Source organism: Mizuhopecten yessoensis, unplaced genomic scaffold (genome assembly GCF_002113885.1).
Source record: "Mizuhopecten yessoensis strain PY_sf001 unplaced genomic scaffold, ASM211388v2 scaffold10565, whole genome shotgun sequence".
NCBI classification, from domain to species: domain Eukaryota; kingdom Metazoa; phylum Mollusca; class Bivalvia; order Pectinida; family Pectinidae; genus Mizuhopecten; species Mizuhopecten yessoensis.
In genome coordinates, this window is record NW_018408610.1 from 599,542 (window position 1) to 619,195 (window position 19,654).

General features: G+C 34.4%; 1 long non-coding RNA gene across 1 annotated transcript; it reads right to left on the reverse strand.

Annotated features, from left to right (window-relative positions):
* Positions 1-1,079: 1,079 nt before the first annotated feature.
* LOC110461108 lies at positions 1,080-19,654 on the reverse strand. The gene is made up of 3 exons (XR_002464088.1): positions 19,528-19,654; positions 2,346-2,396; positions 1,080-1,273 (listed from the first exon to the last, which is right to left on the reverse strand). It is a non-coding gene; the product is annotated as an uncharacterized LOC110461108 (long non-coding RNA).

Sequence of the window (19,654 nt, forward strand, 5' to 3'; positions counted from 1 at the left end):
TGTAGTCGGTGTTGTTGTACTAGGTGTTGTAGTAGGTGTGGTTGTACTAGGTGTTTTAGTAGGTGTGGTTGTAGTAGGTGTGGTTGTAGTAAGTGTTGTTGTAATAGGTGTGGTTGTAGTAGGTGTTGTTGTAGTAGGTTTGGTTGTACTATGTGTTGTAGTAGGTGTGGTTGTACTAGGTGTTGTAGTAGGTGTGGTTGTTCTAGCTGTTGTTGTAGGTGTGGTTGTACTAGGTGTTGTTGTAGTAGGTGTGGTTGTACTCTGTGTTGTAGTAGGTGTGGTTGTAGTCGGTGTTTTTGTAGTAGGTGTGGTTGTAGTCGGTATTGTTGGAGTAGGTGTGGTGGTATTAGGTATTGTAGTTGGTGTGGTTGTAGTAGGTGTTGAAGTAGGTGTGGTTGTAGTAGGTGTTGTTGCCGTAGGTGTTGTAGTAGATATGGTTGAAGTCGGTATTGTTGTAGTAGGTGTGGTTGTACTAGGTGTTGAAGTAGGTGTTGTAGTAGGTGTGTTTGCAGTCGGTGTGGTTGTAGTAAGTGTGGTTTTATTCGGTGTTGTTGTAGTAGGTGTGGGTGTAGTCGGTGTTGTTGTAGTAGGTGTGGTTGTCCTAGGTGTTGTAGTAGCTGTGGTTGTATAAGGTGTTGTAGTAGGTGTGGTTGCAGTAGGTGTGATTGTAGTAGGTTTGGGTGTAGTTGTTGTTGTTGTAGTAGGTGTTGTTGTAGTAGGTGTGGTTGTAGTAGGTGTGGTTGTTTGGTGTAGTTGTGTAGTAGGTGTGGTTGTAGCAGGTGTCGTTGTAGTAGGTGTTTTAGTGAGTGTGGTTGTACTAGGTGTTGTAGTAGATGTGGTTGTAGTAGGTGTGGTTGCAGTAGGTGTGATTGTAGTAGGTTTGGTGTAGTTGTTGTTGTTGTAGTAGGTGTTGTTGTACTAGGTGTGGTTGTAGTAGGTGTGGTTGTAGTAGGTGTTGTAGTAGGTGTGGTTGTACTAGGTGTTGTAGTAGGTGTTGTAGTGGGTGTAGTAGGTGTTGTACTAGGTGTGGTTATAGTAGGTGTTGTAGTAGGTGTTGTAGTAGGTGTGGTTGTACTAGGTGTTGTAGTAGGTGTTGTGGGAGGTTTTATTGCAGTATGTGCTGTTGTAATTCGTGTAAATGTAGAAGGTTTTATTGTAGTAGGTGTGGTTGTGAGACGTGTGGTTGTAGTAGCCATCTTTTTTGTGATTGTCGTTCGTGCTGCAGTCGATTGTGACAGTCCATAGGCTACTGCCAGATATACCGTTATAAGGACTGAAATGACAAAGATATATTTACACTAATGATGTTATAGGCAACAAAGTACATTTTTCGATATCTGGAGATTATGTAACTAATTTTTGCTTCGTAGATACACTTTTCTGATGATGTGCCTTTTTATTTGGTAAATTATTTTCTTTTGGCTTATCAGTTATACAAAAATCACGCTGATGTTGTAGTCATCTAAAAGGGAAGAACCTTTTAATTGGCGTATAATATTCATTATGCGGTACCAAAAGCGTAAACGGCTTTTTTTTATATTTTGATATTCATGGTAATACAGCGAAATGAATCCCCCTCCGCGAAATTTACCAATTTTGCAGTAATAAGAAGCTAGAGTTGGTACAGTTAATTGCCTGTCGTGACTTCATCCACCCTTAATGGTTATTAATTATTAAAATGCATACAAAGATTATATAAGAGATACTAGGTTTATATTTCATTATTGTTCCGTTCGATCAAAGCTGTAACTGTTGAGGATGTGATCCTGGTGATTCTAAGAGATTTAAGTCGCCTGCATGGTCACCATTTTAATGTTATATTGGAGAAAACAAATTACAGTGCATGTTTAAGGTAACCGTAGTTTACTTTCACAGTCGACTGCAGAACACAAAAAAAATGTACTTCAATGTGTTAGTACCGTGGATATTTTACTATCATATCAAAGTAATCGTGGTAAAACGTAAATTCATTTCGTCCAGTAGAAATTTAGCAGTCTAAAAACAGTGAGATATCATGATTGAATAACACCAATTCAATACATGATACTAGATATATATAGTAACCAGTTAGTCACAAATTACATATTTGGTTATAATGTTGTACACATTCAATAACATTGCTGGTTACCTGTGTGTGAAATACTTTTTTAACTACATTATACATGAAATAGCAGCAAATAAAACCCTTTATTTATTGTCGGAAAGGCTTTACCTGGGGATAAATTGGGGGAAATCTCTAAGAGAAAGGTTCGCGAGAGGATCGATTATATTTGCTAAATGTCGGGCGTTCAAACATTGGTGTGATTTATCTGTTTACGTCCGAGAGAGGTGTGTTTTGTACTTACGGTGGAATCGCATGTTTGACAGCGACCTGGCTTCTCTCCCTCTTGTTTACACTGCGAGGTAATACAATATTAACATTGAGACTGTATGAATAGGATCTTACTTAATTTTCCACTTCATATGAGATTGATGAAGTTTTTTTTATTTAAAATTCCTTTAACACATGGTAGAGCATTTTTGCGAAAACGTTTAAAAAATGTAACTCGTTCAGTGTCATCTTGAAGCTTCCCCTCCAGCCTCGAACTTGAGATAAACGTTTAGAGAAAACATTTTGGTGACATTAGGCTGTTCCAGGAATCTTGTGTGTACTGTTGATAACAATACTTAAAAATATGAAAGATATGTAAAAGCATATATCAGATCATTAATGACTAAAATATTAAACATGAAACTATACCGGCTATGTTGGGGAAAGGGCGTTCAATGCTTTTTTTATAAATCTATTCTCAGTTTTTGCGCTCCGAAAATATATATATCAACAATAATGATTGGCAAAATGACGTCAAGAACGGAATCATGACGTAATGTTAACATAGTATGAAATGCTGCCAAAGTATGCGGAACTCCATTAACATGTACGTATACATAAAAAACAAGAGATAACCGAAGTGCAAACAAAAAACATAAAGTGAACTTAAAATTGATAAAACTAAGAGAGAATACGAACAATTTAAATATGTACATGGAGACCCTTCAAAAAGAACAAGGAGGATAAGACAAGGCGTTCCAGAAGGATAAGCGTTTTCTGCTTCATCGATGACACAAGCCATGTAAATCTAGTAATGTTGTGTCTTCACATTAATAACTCGGGTATTGACAACATAACAGCATGGCGCGATTAGGAGCCTAATAAAAATCACCTTCATATCACACAAAGAACAAGCACATTTCCCTATGAGATGATGATGGCGCACGTAAAACTAGCCCATAGTCCTCATTCGCCTACATCTTCGGAACCCCTGTGTTGCAAATGTGTCTGCTAGCAGCTGACCTCTATTAAGGATGTTATGATATTGATGCAAGGTCTTGAATACCGATCAAACTGCGATTTGTAAACACGTTAGTATGGGAACCGGGATATCGCTATCAAGAAAAGGAAAGTTCATGATCAGAAAACCAAAGTCATGAAGCTTATCGACTCAAGCACTGGCTGTCGTCACATTTTTATCTTGCTGAACCGTGAAATAAATAAAGTAATCTGGCGTCATATTTGAAACATTTATCAATCCGCCGAACCATTTTTTCACTGAGAGTTGTAAATAGATATTTGCCAATAACACAATATGAGACATACAGATCTATTGAACATTTCATACCTAACGTATTACAATGATATACAGGGGAAATACACTAAAGCGGGAGAACGCCAATGAAAGCCTACGTAATGTTACAAATTTACTATTGTTATCTACAACAGATATTTTTGAAATAAATATACGTGTATCATGCACAACGTGCCAGAATAAATGGACTTCTTAAAGCATCAACTTGCACTAAGCTTCCTTGCATGACTTTTAAAAAGTTCATGTAAAAAATAAAAGCTAAGTTTGTTTTTAACACAAACAGGAATTGAAAACTTATTTTGCAATCTTTCGAAATCGTCTGTTTCCTTTGTCAAACATACTAAGGGGTGGAATGGGTAAACATGTTACCCGTTCCCCTGACTGCCTGCAGTATTTGAGTGCAATTGGGCGAAATGCCTGTGATTTTTGACAGCTGACTTTACTGGTTTAGAGTCGAGACACCGGTCTTTTATACTCTTTGCTTGACAGAGGAGACAGACGTTTTAAAAACTCGCAAAATAAGTTTTCAATACCTATTGTGTCCAAAAAAACAAACGTAGACTTTATCATTCAAACCAAACTGGTGAATCTTATTCCGAATATTCGTGTTAAAAAAAAGTTAAAATTCTAGGCACAACTCATATTATGACGACCAAGTACAACGTGAGAACAATCTGTTGTCGCGTGGTCATGTTCATTAAAAAGGGTTGGGTAGCTAGTAGACGCTGGACTACGTAAATAATGTACTAAGATACCAAAGACACGATATCACCCTCTAAGTGTTAGGGACAGGAACATAGCATACTTTCCAATAAATAATTTACAGGTGGCTAACATCTTATATCTTTCCTGTCATCGAACGTAATAGGGTTATCATTAAATAGTATTGATTCTTATTGTTGTCTTTCATTTCAACCGGAGAAGATGCTGTATGCATTACGCTTAAAATGTGCGGTGACAACATTTCGCGTTTGTGCTTACAGAACTTATTCGCAGGGTCCGATGTACACCCGCTAATGATATTTCGCGGATCTCTTATACATTGATAAAATTTGAAATCAGCTTTATTTCAGATTGTTGTGCAATGCATATTGAGTGTAATCGTAAATAGTAAATCAATTTTGAAACGGGTATACCGCCAGTCAATGTTTGCGTAAATTTGTGTTATGATTACAATGTTCCTGAGTGCTGTCATGCATATCCATTTTGAGAGTAAAAGAAATATTTACAGAATAATTATTAACGTTTGTCCCAATACTGAACCAATGAATTCAATCAGCTTCACATTGACATATGTTATCTTCGTGTTAAACTTGATTCACATTAACATTTTTTTTTTATCTTTTTGTCTTTTAATGTCACATTGACATGTTCTATCTTCAATGACAATGTATCAAATCGGCTTCGCATTGACAAATTTTAACTTTCACAATGACATATTTTATATATATAATGTATTAAATCAGCTTCACGTAGACATATTTTATCTTTAATGTATTAAATCAGCTTTATATAGACGGAGTTTATCATTGTTCAATCAAATCAGTTTCACATTGACATATTTTGTATTTAATTTATTAAATCAGCTTCACATAGACGGAGTTTATCATTGTTCAATCAAATCAGTTTCACATTAACATATTTTATATTTAATTTATTAAATCAGCTTCACATAGACATATTTATCTTAAATGTATTAAACCAGCTTCACATAGACGGAGTTTATCATTGTTCAATCAAATCAGTTTTACATTGACATAATTTATATACAATGTAATAAATCAGCTTCACATTGACATATTATATATATAATGTATTAAATCCGCTTCACACTGACATATTATATTCACTGCCCTCCAAAAGTTCTGTTACATATGTACAATTTTGCTGATAAATTATCTTTGACAAAACTATTGGAAAAAATAATTTTCTATAAATGTTTTTCTATTGATGAAAATGGAGATAATGTTATTGAGATGATTTGCTATCAATGATTATCCAAATTCTCAAAAATCTATCAGATGTTTGAGAATTGTTAGATTTACTTAAATGTACTCGGTATTTAATCTAAATACTCATGAGAAGAAATGCAGCGAATGACAAGAGAAGACCGATTCCTGTGTGTTTTTTACCATCGCAATGGTATTGCTGCCGCCCAAACTGCAAGGATTCTTGTAACCAGCAGGTAAGTGAATGTTTTCATCGCGGATTTTGGTGCATTTGCATACTTTTCTTAATTAGAATCTGTCTATAGTTGATTAACTGTTTCTATTTTGTTGCAGACAGAACGTGTACAGGGCCATTAAACGGTTCCAAGATACCGGGAACTATGAGGATCGGGAACGTTCTGGCCGCCCACGGATTTCTACCCCTCGGGATGATTGATTATTAGTCCGGGCCAGCCTCAGAAATCGCAAGGATGCCGTTCTGGAGCTTCTAACGGAGTGGATCCAAAATGGTGTGGTGGCGTCGAATACCACAGTGAGGAGACGATTACACAACGCGGGATTGAAAGGTTGTGTTGCTGTCAAAAAAACACTTTTGACTGCTACCCATCGTCGGAAAAAGATTGACAATTGCACAGAACCATGCAAATTGGACATTGGTGGACTGGTCGACTGTTTTATGGTCTGACGAGTCTAGGTTCACCATTTTCCAAACAGATAGCAGGACGTATGTTAGAAGAAGGGCAAATGAACAATTGCGGCAAGACTGTGTGGTGCCTACAGTTAAGTTTGGTGGTGGTGGTGGTGTGACAGTTTGGGGGGCAATGTTCTACCGAGGGACTCGATACCTCACTCCTTTGAAAGAAAATCTTAACGGAACCAAATACATTGACATTTTAGAAAACAGCGCGGTACCATCAGCACATCTGCTAGGCTATGGAAACAACTATTTCTTCCTGGATGACAATGCCCCATGCCACCGGGCAAGAATAGTGAACGAATGGAAGGAGGTCAACAATGGTTTGTCCTTGGAGTGGCTCCCACAGTCCCCCGACTTGAACCCGATAGAAAACTTGTTGAGAGATCTGGGTTTGGAAGTTCGCCGACACAAGAGCAGAAACCTAAGGGAACTTGAAGCTGCCATACAGCTTGCATAGGATGGAATACCTGCTAGGATATGTAGAACTTTGGTGAGGAGTATGCCTGAACGTATAAAGGCTGTGATTAGAGCTCGTCGAGGATACACTAAATATTAATGGAATTACAATGTTTTTACAATTTACATACTAACTCATTTTTGTAACATTATGTTAACTTAACATAATGAAATCAACGGAAATAATTGTCAAATAACTTAGTTAATGATATACACAAATGATAATAAAAACAAGATTGGCATAATTCTGCACTTCTGTAATTATATATCGAAAAATGCAAATGTAACAGAACTTTTAGAGGGCAGTGTATTAAAGGTGTTAAATCAGCTTCATATTGACACATTTTATCTGTAATGATTTTTAATCAGCTTCACATTGATATATTGTATCTATAATATGTTTAAACAGCTTCACGTTGACATATTTGATATTTAAGGTATTTAATCAGCTTTATATTGACATATTTCATCTGTACATTTTTAATCAGCTTCATATTGACATATTTTATATTTAAGGTATTTAATCAACTTTACATTGACCTGTTTTATATTTAAGGTATTTAATCAACTTTACATTGACATGTTTTATATTAAATGCATTTAAACAATTTCACATAGCATATGTTATCTATAATGTATCTAATCAGGTTAACATTGACTTGTCAGCTTCACATTGACATATTTCATATTTAATGCAATAATTTAGCTTCATATTAACATATTTTATCTGTAATGTTTTTAATCAGCTTCACATTGACATATTTTATCTATAATATATTTAATCAGCTTCACATTGACATATTTTATTACCTTTAATATATTTAATCAGCTTCACATTGATATTTTTTATTATATATAATGTATTTAATCAGCTTCATATTGACATCTGTTTTTCTTTAATATGTTTAATCAGCTTCACATTGACTATTTTATATTTAATGTATTAAATTAGCTTCATATTGACATATTTTAATATCTATAATATATTTAATCAGATTCATGTTGACACATTTTATTTGTTATGTTTTTAATCAGCTTCACATTGACATATTTTATGTTTAATGTAATAATTTAGCTTCATATTGACATATTTTATCTGTTTTATCCGTAAGGTATTTAATCAGCTTCACATTGACTATTTTATATTTAATGTATTAAAATAGCTTCATATTGACATATTTTATTTGTGATGTATTTACTCAGCTTCACATTGACATATTTTATCTATAATGTATTTAATCAGCTTTACATCGACATCTTTTATCTTTATGGTACAGTTAGAATTACGCCCAAGTATCTATATAAAGAGACTGCACTGTTAATTAAGTGTATTTTTTGTATCTGTATTCAAGCGTGAAGGAGGTGTGAAATTTCCACAAAAAGTGTGATTGACACAATTAATACAGGCAAGGTCCAGGTGTGTTTTAATAGCTGCCAAATCATCGATGAACAATGCAATAGACAACGTATGTGTACTAGTACTGTACCTGACATTACAGCCGTATTACTAACAGTTGTACAGTCATTGTAATAACATGTAAATTGCATTGGAGAATTAGAAAAAGTGCACAATATACCAATCGAATATGAGGATTTGTTTTCATTTCGTAACATCTATCAACTGATCTTATCATATCGCACATATGTGAGCGCTTTTACATCGCATAGTTGTGATCACTATGTGTGATGTGCGCAGGGTAAATATGATGCGGTTTGCAATCAACTGTAAATTGCAAGAGCAATGCATAACTTCTTTGTCATTAGGAGACAACAAAAAAAGCGATTGCTAAGACAACTACAAGAATAACATTATGACCACGTGCAGGAGTAACTTTTCGTATGGCTGATTAGTTTACCGTCCACGATACAGCCATATGAAGACGGGTGCCTAGGGAGAAAATGTTTGAAAGAGACTAAAAAAACACAGAAAGATTAGGAAGAGAAAAAACAGAAAATAATACATTCATTGTATTGCTATGGGGCAGTTGATTAATGTTAGTCTTAGTAGAAGCCACGGTAAAAACAAAACTCTGTTTTTGCAGAGGGAGGGAGCACACAAGTCGCCTCTCATACACATGCACGATACACGGGCAATATGATTGGAATAGAATAAAATAGAATAGGACAGATCAATAATTGATTTCTCCAATAGCCCCTAATCAAGATACCCGGAAGAAACTACCTCCGAATCTGCGGGGAGGGAGCGGAGTCACACATTAGCCGCCTCTTATGATTATAAACTGAGATACAACAGGCCTTATTTAAAACAGTTTAGCAATGAGACATCAAAGATAGAAAATGTTTTATGAACATCCACTAACCATTTTCTTTATGATGAATAGAACTGAGGTATACAATTTCGTTATTAAGTTTTCAAAATATACATAAACTTCGTAAAGTGTTTATCTTTGATATAAAATGACACATTTTCTTTACATGCGATATTGATTTTATGAGTAATCTTGCAGATAACATACAAGGAAGTGATCGAATGTGAAACACAGGTAAATTATATCCATTCTACATAGCTACGTAGGTATGTCTAGACAGCCTGTTTGTGTTGGATCATTCTGACAGGTATCCTAGTCAACATCTAAAGTAGCAACATATGTCGCGGGTCATGACCTTAAAATGTATTAACTCCCTGCTCTTATATGTATTATCTTCAATGTCTGTGTTTAAACAATCATTTGAACTCTCTAATACTTTTTCACTTGTATATTTATTGTTCTTTTTCAATGCAGCATCCTAGTCAGTATAAGTGAATTGTAAACATAAAATAAGTTTTTACTCATTTTTTTCCGTTTTGTGTGTGTGTTGATGACGTCATCCGTTTCATTCTTCCATTTGTTTTGGCATTATCTTGATTTATACTGTTACAATTTTATAATTAAAATTAGAGCCATCATTTATTTGAATTCTGTTTTTTAAAACTTACTGTTTAAAATGCTCTAAAAATGTTGCGTGTCACATGTTAACGGTGAAAGATTAAATGAAATGTGTACTTGATAAAAGGTTTACTGAATATTGCATGTCACATGCGATCCATTATTGATCGGGGTTTCTCTTTACCTGAACTAATACATGCATGTAGGGGTACTTCACTATTACCTTTACAAACACTGATAACTCACACTGACACATAAGGAGGTGCAAGTAGCATTCATAGGTTTAAGCAGGTGTGACTTGTCTACAGACCAAGCGCCATGGATTTAAACATTAAGGGTAAGTCAAATTTGACAGATTTCAGAATATTCTTTGCATGTCAAATGTTCAAAACATTTAATATTTTGATTGGAAACAAACGTTGCAAATAAACTGAAAATGAAGTTTCAAAGAGAGAGAGAAGGGGTGGGGTGGGGGGGTGTGTGTTCCAAAATGACTTTTGGTGCATCCATAACTAGGGATATAAGATTATATAAAAGGGATATATGCTACAGTATATGTGTAAAAATATCTTGCTATGGTGATTTATCATATATTTACAGACAAATCAACAGCGGGAAGCCATCTGCAAAGATATTTTCCAGACAAATAATGTGTTCATCTTAGAATAAAAGTATCTTATAACTTTTGTATACCAAACATATTTTGATGATAGAAGGACTAGGTCATGAACTACGAATGACAAAAAATATCAATCAAAAATATGTGGTGGAACATATTCAAAGGAGGGAACAAATGACAATATGGTTTATAAATCAGAAAGCATGGCTACATGTAAAGTCTAATCATTATGACTGAAAACTAATGGAAAAGAAGAAAAAAATTGTTCCAGTTTAGACTTTTTTTACATTTCGTGTACCTTTACATTTACGAGATTTCTCTCTTCACTATGATATTTTTTTCATTACAATATATTTGATTAGATCAAATGATTCAATGGGAATTGGGCAACAGGCTATGCCTATACAAGCCCTCTCCCATAGATTACATACATTTCAAACAATAAAATAATTATAATTTAGATATTAACATATAAGCACTGGCTTGGAACATTAAATAGTAATTAGTAGTCTCTATCTCTCTTTAAACTAAGCAAAATTAAAATTTAAAAAACATAAAATTACTGATGTAAAACAAATACAGTTGTTTTTATTTTGTTATTTTTTCTTTACATAGTAACCATTAGTAACACCAACAAGTCCTCCATCACCACTCCTACTCCCGATAACAATTATAACTGGGCACCACTAAAATGTCAATACACACCACCACTGTGTGCTTACCCAGTCATTGATAATCCAGAGCAGGAGTCGTGTTGGAGGAGTATTCATATATACATCTATACATACACATTGGAACTAATATTAACAGTTATTTCAAAGTCTGTTAGTAGACTCAGTATATTTCTGAACACAGACACAAATAGTAGATTTAATGAATATAAGGTCAGGATGTAGTCCATCAGTATTACGTTTGTTTGAAATTAGAAGGGCTTCTGTTTTGTAGGGATTAAAAAAAGTATATCCAATCTATTTGCCCACATAGATATTCTGTAAGGATCAATATTTAAAATTTAGCAGTAGCTATTTTATCATTATCTATTATCTTTTATCTATAATGTATCAAATCAGCTTCACATTGACATATTTTTATCGTAACACTTAATGTATTAAAACAGCCGCATGTTGACACATTTTCACGACTTTTCATCTTGACAGTTGAATCACACTAAAAGATACATGACATTTCAATATACAAGAACATCGTGCACTAAGAAACATTAAAACACCAAAGGACACAGAAAGACCAAAGGGCCTGTCATAACTAGTCGATTGGGGCCGCCGGAGCTATATACTGGAGCACCAATTTGGCAATTTTCGGAGATCGGTACTAGTACGGCAGCGTAACGGTACCACAGCGATAAGAACGGCAGTATATCGTCAGAACATCGGCAACAAATTTAACAATGGCAGGCAACGGTATACAAAAAGATTTTGAACAGGCTCAAAAGAAATATCCGCCGTTGCGCGGCCGGAGCGAACAACGGGACTGCAACGGCAGTCCATCGGCAGTAGTCCGGTCTGTAGTATACCGGTTACGCACCGTAATGGACCGGCGGCTCTCAAGTGGCCTCAATGTGTACCGCACCGTTACCGATGTGATACCGTAGTTCTACCGAATACCACCATAGAAGTACTGATGCGATGCCGATATACTAACGATGTACTACCGTAACATCGGCAGCGCAATGATATCACTCCACTGTAGCTCCGATCAACGGTGGCATATCGGTAGAACAACGGCAGCTCATCGGTAGAACAACGGCGGCTCATCGGTAACATTGAGGCGTCCGAAAAGTGGTATTCGGTAGCACATCGGCTCTTACATCGGTATCACAACGGGAACACCGGTACTACATCGATATTTCTACGTTAAATCTTAATTTCTCAAGTGCTTTCTTGCCGGAGCTCTGCCGATATTCTCGCCGTTGTAATTGTTTTCTCCGGTTAAGCCCCGGCGAGGTACATCGGTAGTGTGTGTGATAGGCGCTTAAGCGGTGACTCCACAAAATAAAACTTTAATTTTAATTTTGATACGATGAAATCGCGACAAATTATGAATAAATCCCAGTTGTACAGGGAGATCCTTGAAAAACTACAATTTTACAGCGAGATAAAAGCACACAGTACACTTACACACAAGAAAGCTTAAACGAAACTAAAAACAAAAACTCAAAATCGAGCTGTAGGTCTATGGTTAGATTATACCGGGTGTACATTGTTGTACGAGTTTAATGACACATGCAATTATCTTGCCTACTATGCAACTTTTGTTGGTGTTCACAAATAAATGATAAAGACTACTTACCTCTTATGGAGCAATCGGGATGTTGTTAACTAGGATCTTCCACGTGTTTTATGACGCTTACCCTCCCGGAACATATGGCCTTACCTTGTTTGTACTTTTCTAAACGTTTCCATGTAAAACTTTCCTCGTTGCATATGCTTTCCTAGTTTTATCAATTCTGAGTTCGAACAACTGTTTTGTGACGCTTTATTTCATTCAGCTTCACACATCAGAATAAGCTATTGAACCTAATTGCATACGAGGTACTGATTGAGTGATACCGTAGTCATGTGAGAACTAGACATTAGGTAAGAGAAAACATTTTTAATGACGTTTACTTTTTCCCATCAAACTCCGCTGAACTGCACAACGACATTTGAAAACAAATAATTTCACTTTACTTAACAACGATATTGTTAACCACATCATGTCACTGAATTCAACGACAATATTTTTCACCATATGATGCCACTTAACTCAACAACGATATTGTCGACCATATCGGACCACCGAAATCAACAACGACATTTTTAACCATATAATGCCACTGCACTCAACAATGATATTGTCGACCATATTATGCCACCGAAATCAAAAACGAAACTTTCAACCATATAATGCCACCTAACTAAACAACAGTATTGTCCACAATATGATGCCACTTAACTCAACTGCGATAATGTCAACTATAAAATGGCAACTTGAATCAACAACGAATTTGTCAACAATATAATGCCACTAACCATATCATATCATTGAACTTCCCAACAACATTGTAAACAATATAATGCCACCGAAATCAACAACGATATTGTCAACCATATCATGCCACCGAAATCAACAACGATATTGTCAACCATAAAATGCCACCGAAATCAACAACGATATTGTCAACCATATCATGCTACTGAAATCAACAGCGATATTGTCAACCATAAAATGCCACCGAAACCAACAACGATATTGTCAACCATATTATTCAACTTCACTCAACTGCGATATTGTCAACAATAAAATGCCACGTAACTCAACAACAATATTATCAACAATATAATCGGATATAATCTTACGATATGTGTCATAAAGTTCAGCAAATATTAACATGCATAAAACGTAGTAACGAAAACATATGATAGTTTTACATTGAACTACGTGTAAAGAAATTGGAGAGAAAAATAATGAATATTTATATTATGTATAAATAGTGTGAGAAAAATAAATAATTTTAAATGATATATTTTTGAAACTTAAGAAAAAATACATCTTCAAACTCACGAAAGGTTCTTTTTGGATTTCTGTTTCACCAATCTTGAAGAATTCCGGACTTTACGTAAGGTTTTCTTCCTCGAAAATTTGTATCAAAATTGTCAAACAGTATTAATACGCACTTTTAATATGTTATCCCGTTGTGTACACGGCTAAGGATATTTGTGATAGTATCAGAAATATAGCGCACCTTACGGGTGCATGTTTCAACATACTTAATGACTTCACAAAGATAAATATCCTATAAAAGGCAGTCGATGTTATCATTACCGCATACGGGTTTATCAAATATGGGATAAATGAAGTAACCATTTTACTTTCCGATAACTTGCGCAGCTTAAAATAAACATCATAATCAAAAATCATTGTTGCACGAATGTAATTTAGTCGGCTTCTATATTTTCGATATTAAGATAATATTTGAACGAAGGTAAACACGAGGAGTCACATTGTCCTGATACACTGCATGCACACCAGCGTAGACTGACATGAGAACAATACATTTGGCAGGATTCTAATAACTGATGTGAACAATTCAAGGAGTACCTCAAGAAATAACCAAACAGAGAAAACAGGACAAATACAGAGAGAACAAACTATACACAAGACAAATACAGACACAACAAACTATACACATGACAAATACAGAGACAACAAACTATACATAAGACAAATACGGAGACAACAAACTATACATAAGACAAATACAGAGACAACAAACTATACACGACAATTACATAGACAATGAACAATACACATACAAATACAGAGACAACAAACTATACACACGACAAATACAGAGACAACAAACTTAACACACGACAAATACAGAGACAACAAACTGTACACACAAGAAATACAGAGACAACAAACTATACACATAACACAAACAGAGACAACAAACTATACACATGACAAATACAGAGACAACAAACTATACACACGACAAATACAGAGACAACAATCTATACACATGACAAATACAGAGACAACAAACTATACACATAACAAATGCAGGTACAACAAACTATACACAGGACAAATACAGAGACAACAAACTATACACATAACAAATACAGAGACAACAAACTGTACACATCACACAGATGGAAACAATAAACTTTACAGAAAACTAAATAAGAGACAATAAACTATACAAATGACACATACAGAGACAACAAACTATACACGACAATTACAAAGACAATGAACAATACACAAACAAATACAGAGTCAACAAACTATTCACACAAACAAATATACAGACAACAAACTATACACACGACAAATACAGAGACAACAAACTATACACATCACACATACAGAGACAACAAACTATACACATGACGCATACAGAGACAACAAAATTAATACACAGCAAATACAAAGACAACAAACTGTACACACGACAAATACAGAGACAGCAAACTATACACATCACACAAACAGAGACAACAAACTATACAAAGGACAAATACAGAGACAACAAACTATACACATGACACATATGGAAATAATAAACTATACACAAAACTAATTAAGAGACAATAAACTAAACACATGACACAAACAGAGACAACAAACTATACATAAGACAAATACGGAGACAACAAACTATACATAAGACAAATACAGAGACAACAAACTATACACGACAATTACATAGACAATGAACAATACACACACAAATACAGAGACAACAAACTATACACACGACAAATACAGATACAACAAACTTAACACACGACAAATACAGAGACAACAAACTGTACACACAAACAAATATACAGACAACAAACTATACACACGACAAATACAGAGACAACAAACTATACACATCACACATACAAAGACAACAAACTGTACATACGACAAATACAGAGACAACAAACTATACACATGACAAATACAGAGACAACAAACTATACACATGACACATATAGAGACACCAAACTGTACACACAAACAAATATACAGACAACAAACTATACACACGACAAATACAGAGACAACAAACTATACACATCACACATACAAAGACAACAAACTGTACACACGACAAATACAGAGACAACAAACTATACACATGACAAATACAGAGACAACAAACTATACACATGACACATATAGAGACACCAAACTGTACACACAAACAAATATACAGACAACAAACTATACACACGACAAATACAGAGACAACAAACTATACACATCACACATACAAAGACAACAAACTGTACACACGACAAATACAGAGACAACAAACTATACACATGACAAATACAGAGACAACAAACTATACACATGACAAATACAGAGACAACAAACTATACACATGACAAATACAGAGACAACAAACTATACACATGACAAATACAGAGACAACAAACTATACACATGACAAATACAGAGACAACAAACTATACACATGACAAATACAGAGACAACAAACTATACACATGACAAATACAGAGACAACAAACTATACACATGACAAATACAGAGACAACAAACTATACACATGACAAATACAGAGACAACAAATTATACACATGACACATACAGAGACAACAAATTATACACATGACACATACAGAGTCTACAAACTATACACATGACACATACAGAGACAACAAACTATATACATGATACATACAGAGACAACAAACTATACACATGACACATACAGAGTCTACAAACTATACACATGACACATACAGAGACAACAAACTATATACATGATACATACAGAGACAACAAACTATACACATGACACATACAGAGTCTACAAACTATACACATGACACATACAGAGACAACAAACTATATACATGATACATACAGAGACAACAAACTATACACATGACACATACAGAGTCTACAAACTATACACATGACACATACAGAGTCTACAAACTATACACATGACACATACAGAGACAACAAACTATATACATGATACATACAGAGACAACAAACTATACACATGACACATACAGAGTCTACAAACTATACACATGACACATACAGAGTCTACAAACTATACACATGACACATACAGAGACAACAAACTATATACATGATACATACAGAGACAACAAACTATACACATGACACATACAGAGTCTACAAACTATACACATGACACATACAGAGTCTACAAACTATACACATGACACATACAGAGACAACAAACTATATACATGATACATACAGAGACAACAAACTATACACATGACACATACAGAGTCTACAAACTATACACATGACACATACAGAGTCTACAAACTATACACATGACACATACAGAGACAACAAACTATATACATGATACATACAGAGACAACAAACTATACACATGACACATACAGAGTCTACAAACTATACACATGACACATACAGAGTCTACAAACTATACACATGACACATACAGAGACAACAAACTATATACATGATACAGACAGAGACAACAAACTATACACAGGACACATACAGAGTCTACAAACTATACACATGACAAATACAGAGACAACAATATATACACATGACACATACAGAGACAACAAATTATACACATGACACATACAGAGTCTACAAACTATACACACGACAAATACAGAGACAACAAACTGTACACATCACACAAACAAAGACAACAATCTATACACAGGACAAATACACAGACAACAAACTATACACATGACACAAATAGAGACAATTAAGTGTACACATGACACAAACAGAGAAAATAAACTATACAGACGTCAGATACAGTGACAACAAAATATACCGATGCACACACGGTAGATATAGACAATATACACACACGGTAAATTTAGACAACATACACACACGGTAAATATAGACAATATACACACACGGTAAATATAGACAGTATATACACACGGTAAATATAGACAATATATACACACGACAAATATGGACAATATACACACACGGTAAATATAGACAATATGTATATAACGCCACAAATACAGGGACAGCAAATAATCATTTCGCACAAGATAAAACATATGACAAATACAAACGGCATGGATATTTGAAACCATATGACAGGGAAAACCCAACAGAAATGTATGAATAAGAAGCAAACAAGGACTACACAGAGCCAACAAAAAGACAAGAAACACACCGGACAAACATGAAAAATACAATGGAAAACAAGCAGAAAAAAAACCAAGAAATATACACGGAAAAAAACAACAAGTAGTGCATTTCAATAAACGGAACGTTCCTGATATGATAACCTGGTCTGCTTAAAGGAACAGCGCGTTTCAAATTAATCTTGTGCGTTGGGGTCAAATAATCTAATAAGAAAATTTAAAAAACCTAATACGACTTTTCCTTAATAAACCTTAACAGTTTTAGGCGTTAAAAATTCAAACCAAATAAACCTTAATTATCAAGCTTTTACATACTGTGACATTACTTGAGTCTGTAATAATATTTTGGACAGATTGTATACAGTTTAAGTTGTTACACGTAAACCAATATACAATTTGGTAAATATTTCAAACGTGAACTGTTCACTCGCCGCCATGTTGTTTCCACCAACAATAAACAACAAGAAAATATAAAGCACACACGAAAAGTAAAAAGGCAAAGCATACACGACAAATTGAAAGACAAAAAAAGACGCACACAAAATAAGAAAAAAGATTTTTGTTCTCGTTTTGTTTGATGTTTAATTGTTAAGAGTAAGTATGGAAAAGTAAAAGACCTTTTTAACGGAAATTTGTTAGAATAAATTTAAAAAAACAACATCTTAATGCTTCCATTCTCTACTGAAACAGAAGACGCTTACCCTCCCGGAAAGTTTGGCCTTACTCTGCTTGTACTTTTTCAAATGTTCCCATATAAATATTTCCTTAATTCATATGCTATCCTAGTTTTACCAATTCTGTGTTCGAACTACCATTTTGTGACACTTTTTACATTCAAATTTATCACTTCAAAATAAACTATTGAACATAAGTGCATACAAATGACACCATAATCATGTGAGAGTGTAAGAGAACACACTTTGAATGACGTGTACCTTTTCCCATCGAACCCGGCTGATATTGTCAACCATATTATGTTTCTTAACTCAACAACAATATTGTCAACCATATAATGTTACTTAAGTCAATAATATTATCAATCTTATGATGCATCTAAAATCCACAGCAATATTGTCAACCATATAGGGTTACTTAGCTCAACAATATTATCAATCTTATGATGCATCTAAAATCCACAACAATATTGTCAACCATATAATGCCACTGAACTCAACAACGATAATGTCAACCATATAATGCCACTGAACTCGACAACGATATTGTCAACCATATAATGCCACGTACATCTACAACGATATTGTCAACCATATAATGCCACATAACTCAACATTGTCAACCATATAATGCAACTGAACTCAACAACGATATTGTCAACCATATAATGTCATGTAACTCAACAACGATATTATCAACCATATTATTAGATATGGTCTTACTATCTGTGTCGTAAACTTCAAGAAATATTAATATGCATAAAAGATAGTACAGAATGTAACGAAAACAGAGTTTAGTTTTTACATTTTATCTACGTGTATAGAAAGTAGTGAGAAAACAATGAATATTGATATCAAATTATGTATAAATAGCGTGAGAAAAAATATTAATTTTAAATGATTTATTTTAGAAACTTAAGACAAATACATTTTAAAACTCACCAAAGCTGTTGTTTTAGATTTCTGTTTAACCAATCTTGAAGAATTTCGGACCTTGCGCACTGGTAATATGTTATACCGTTATGTACACGGCTTAGGAAACTTGTGATAGTATCAGAAATATAGTGCA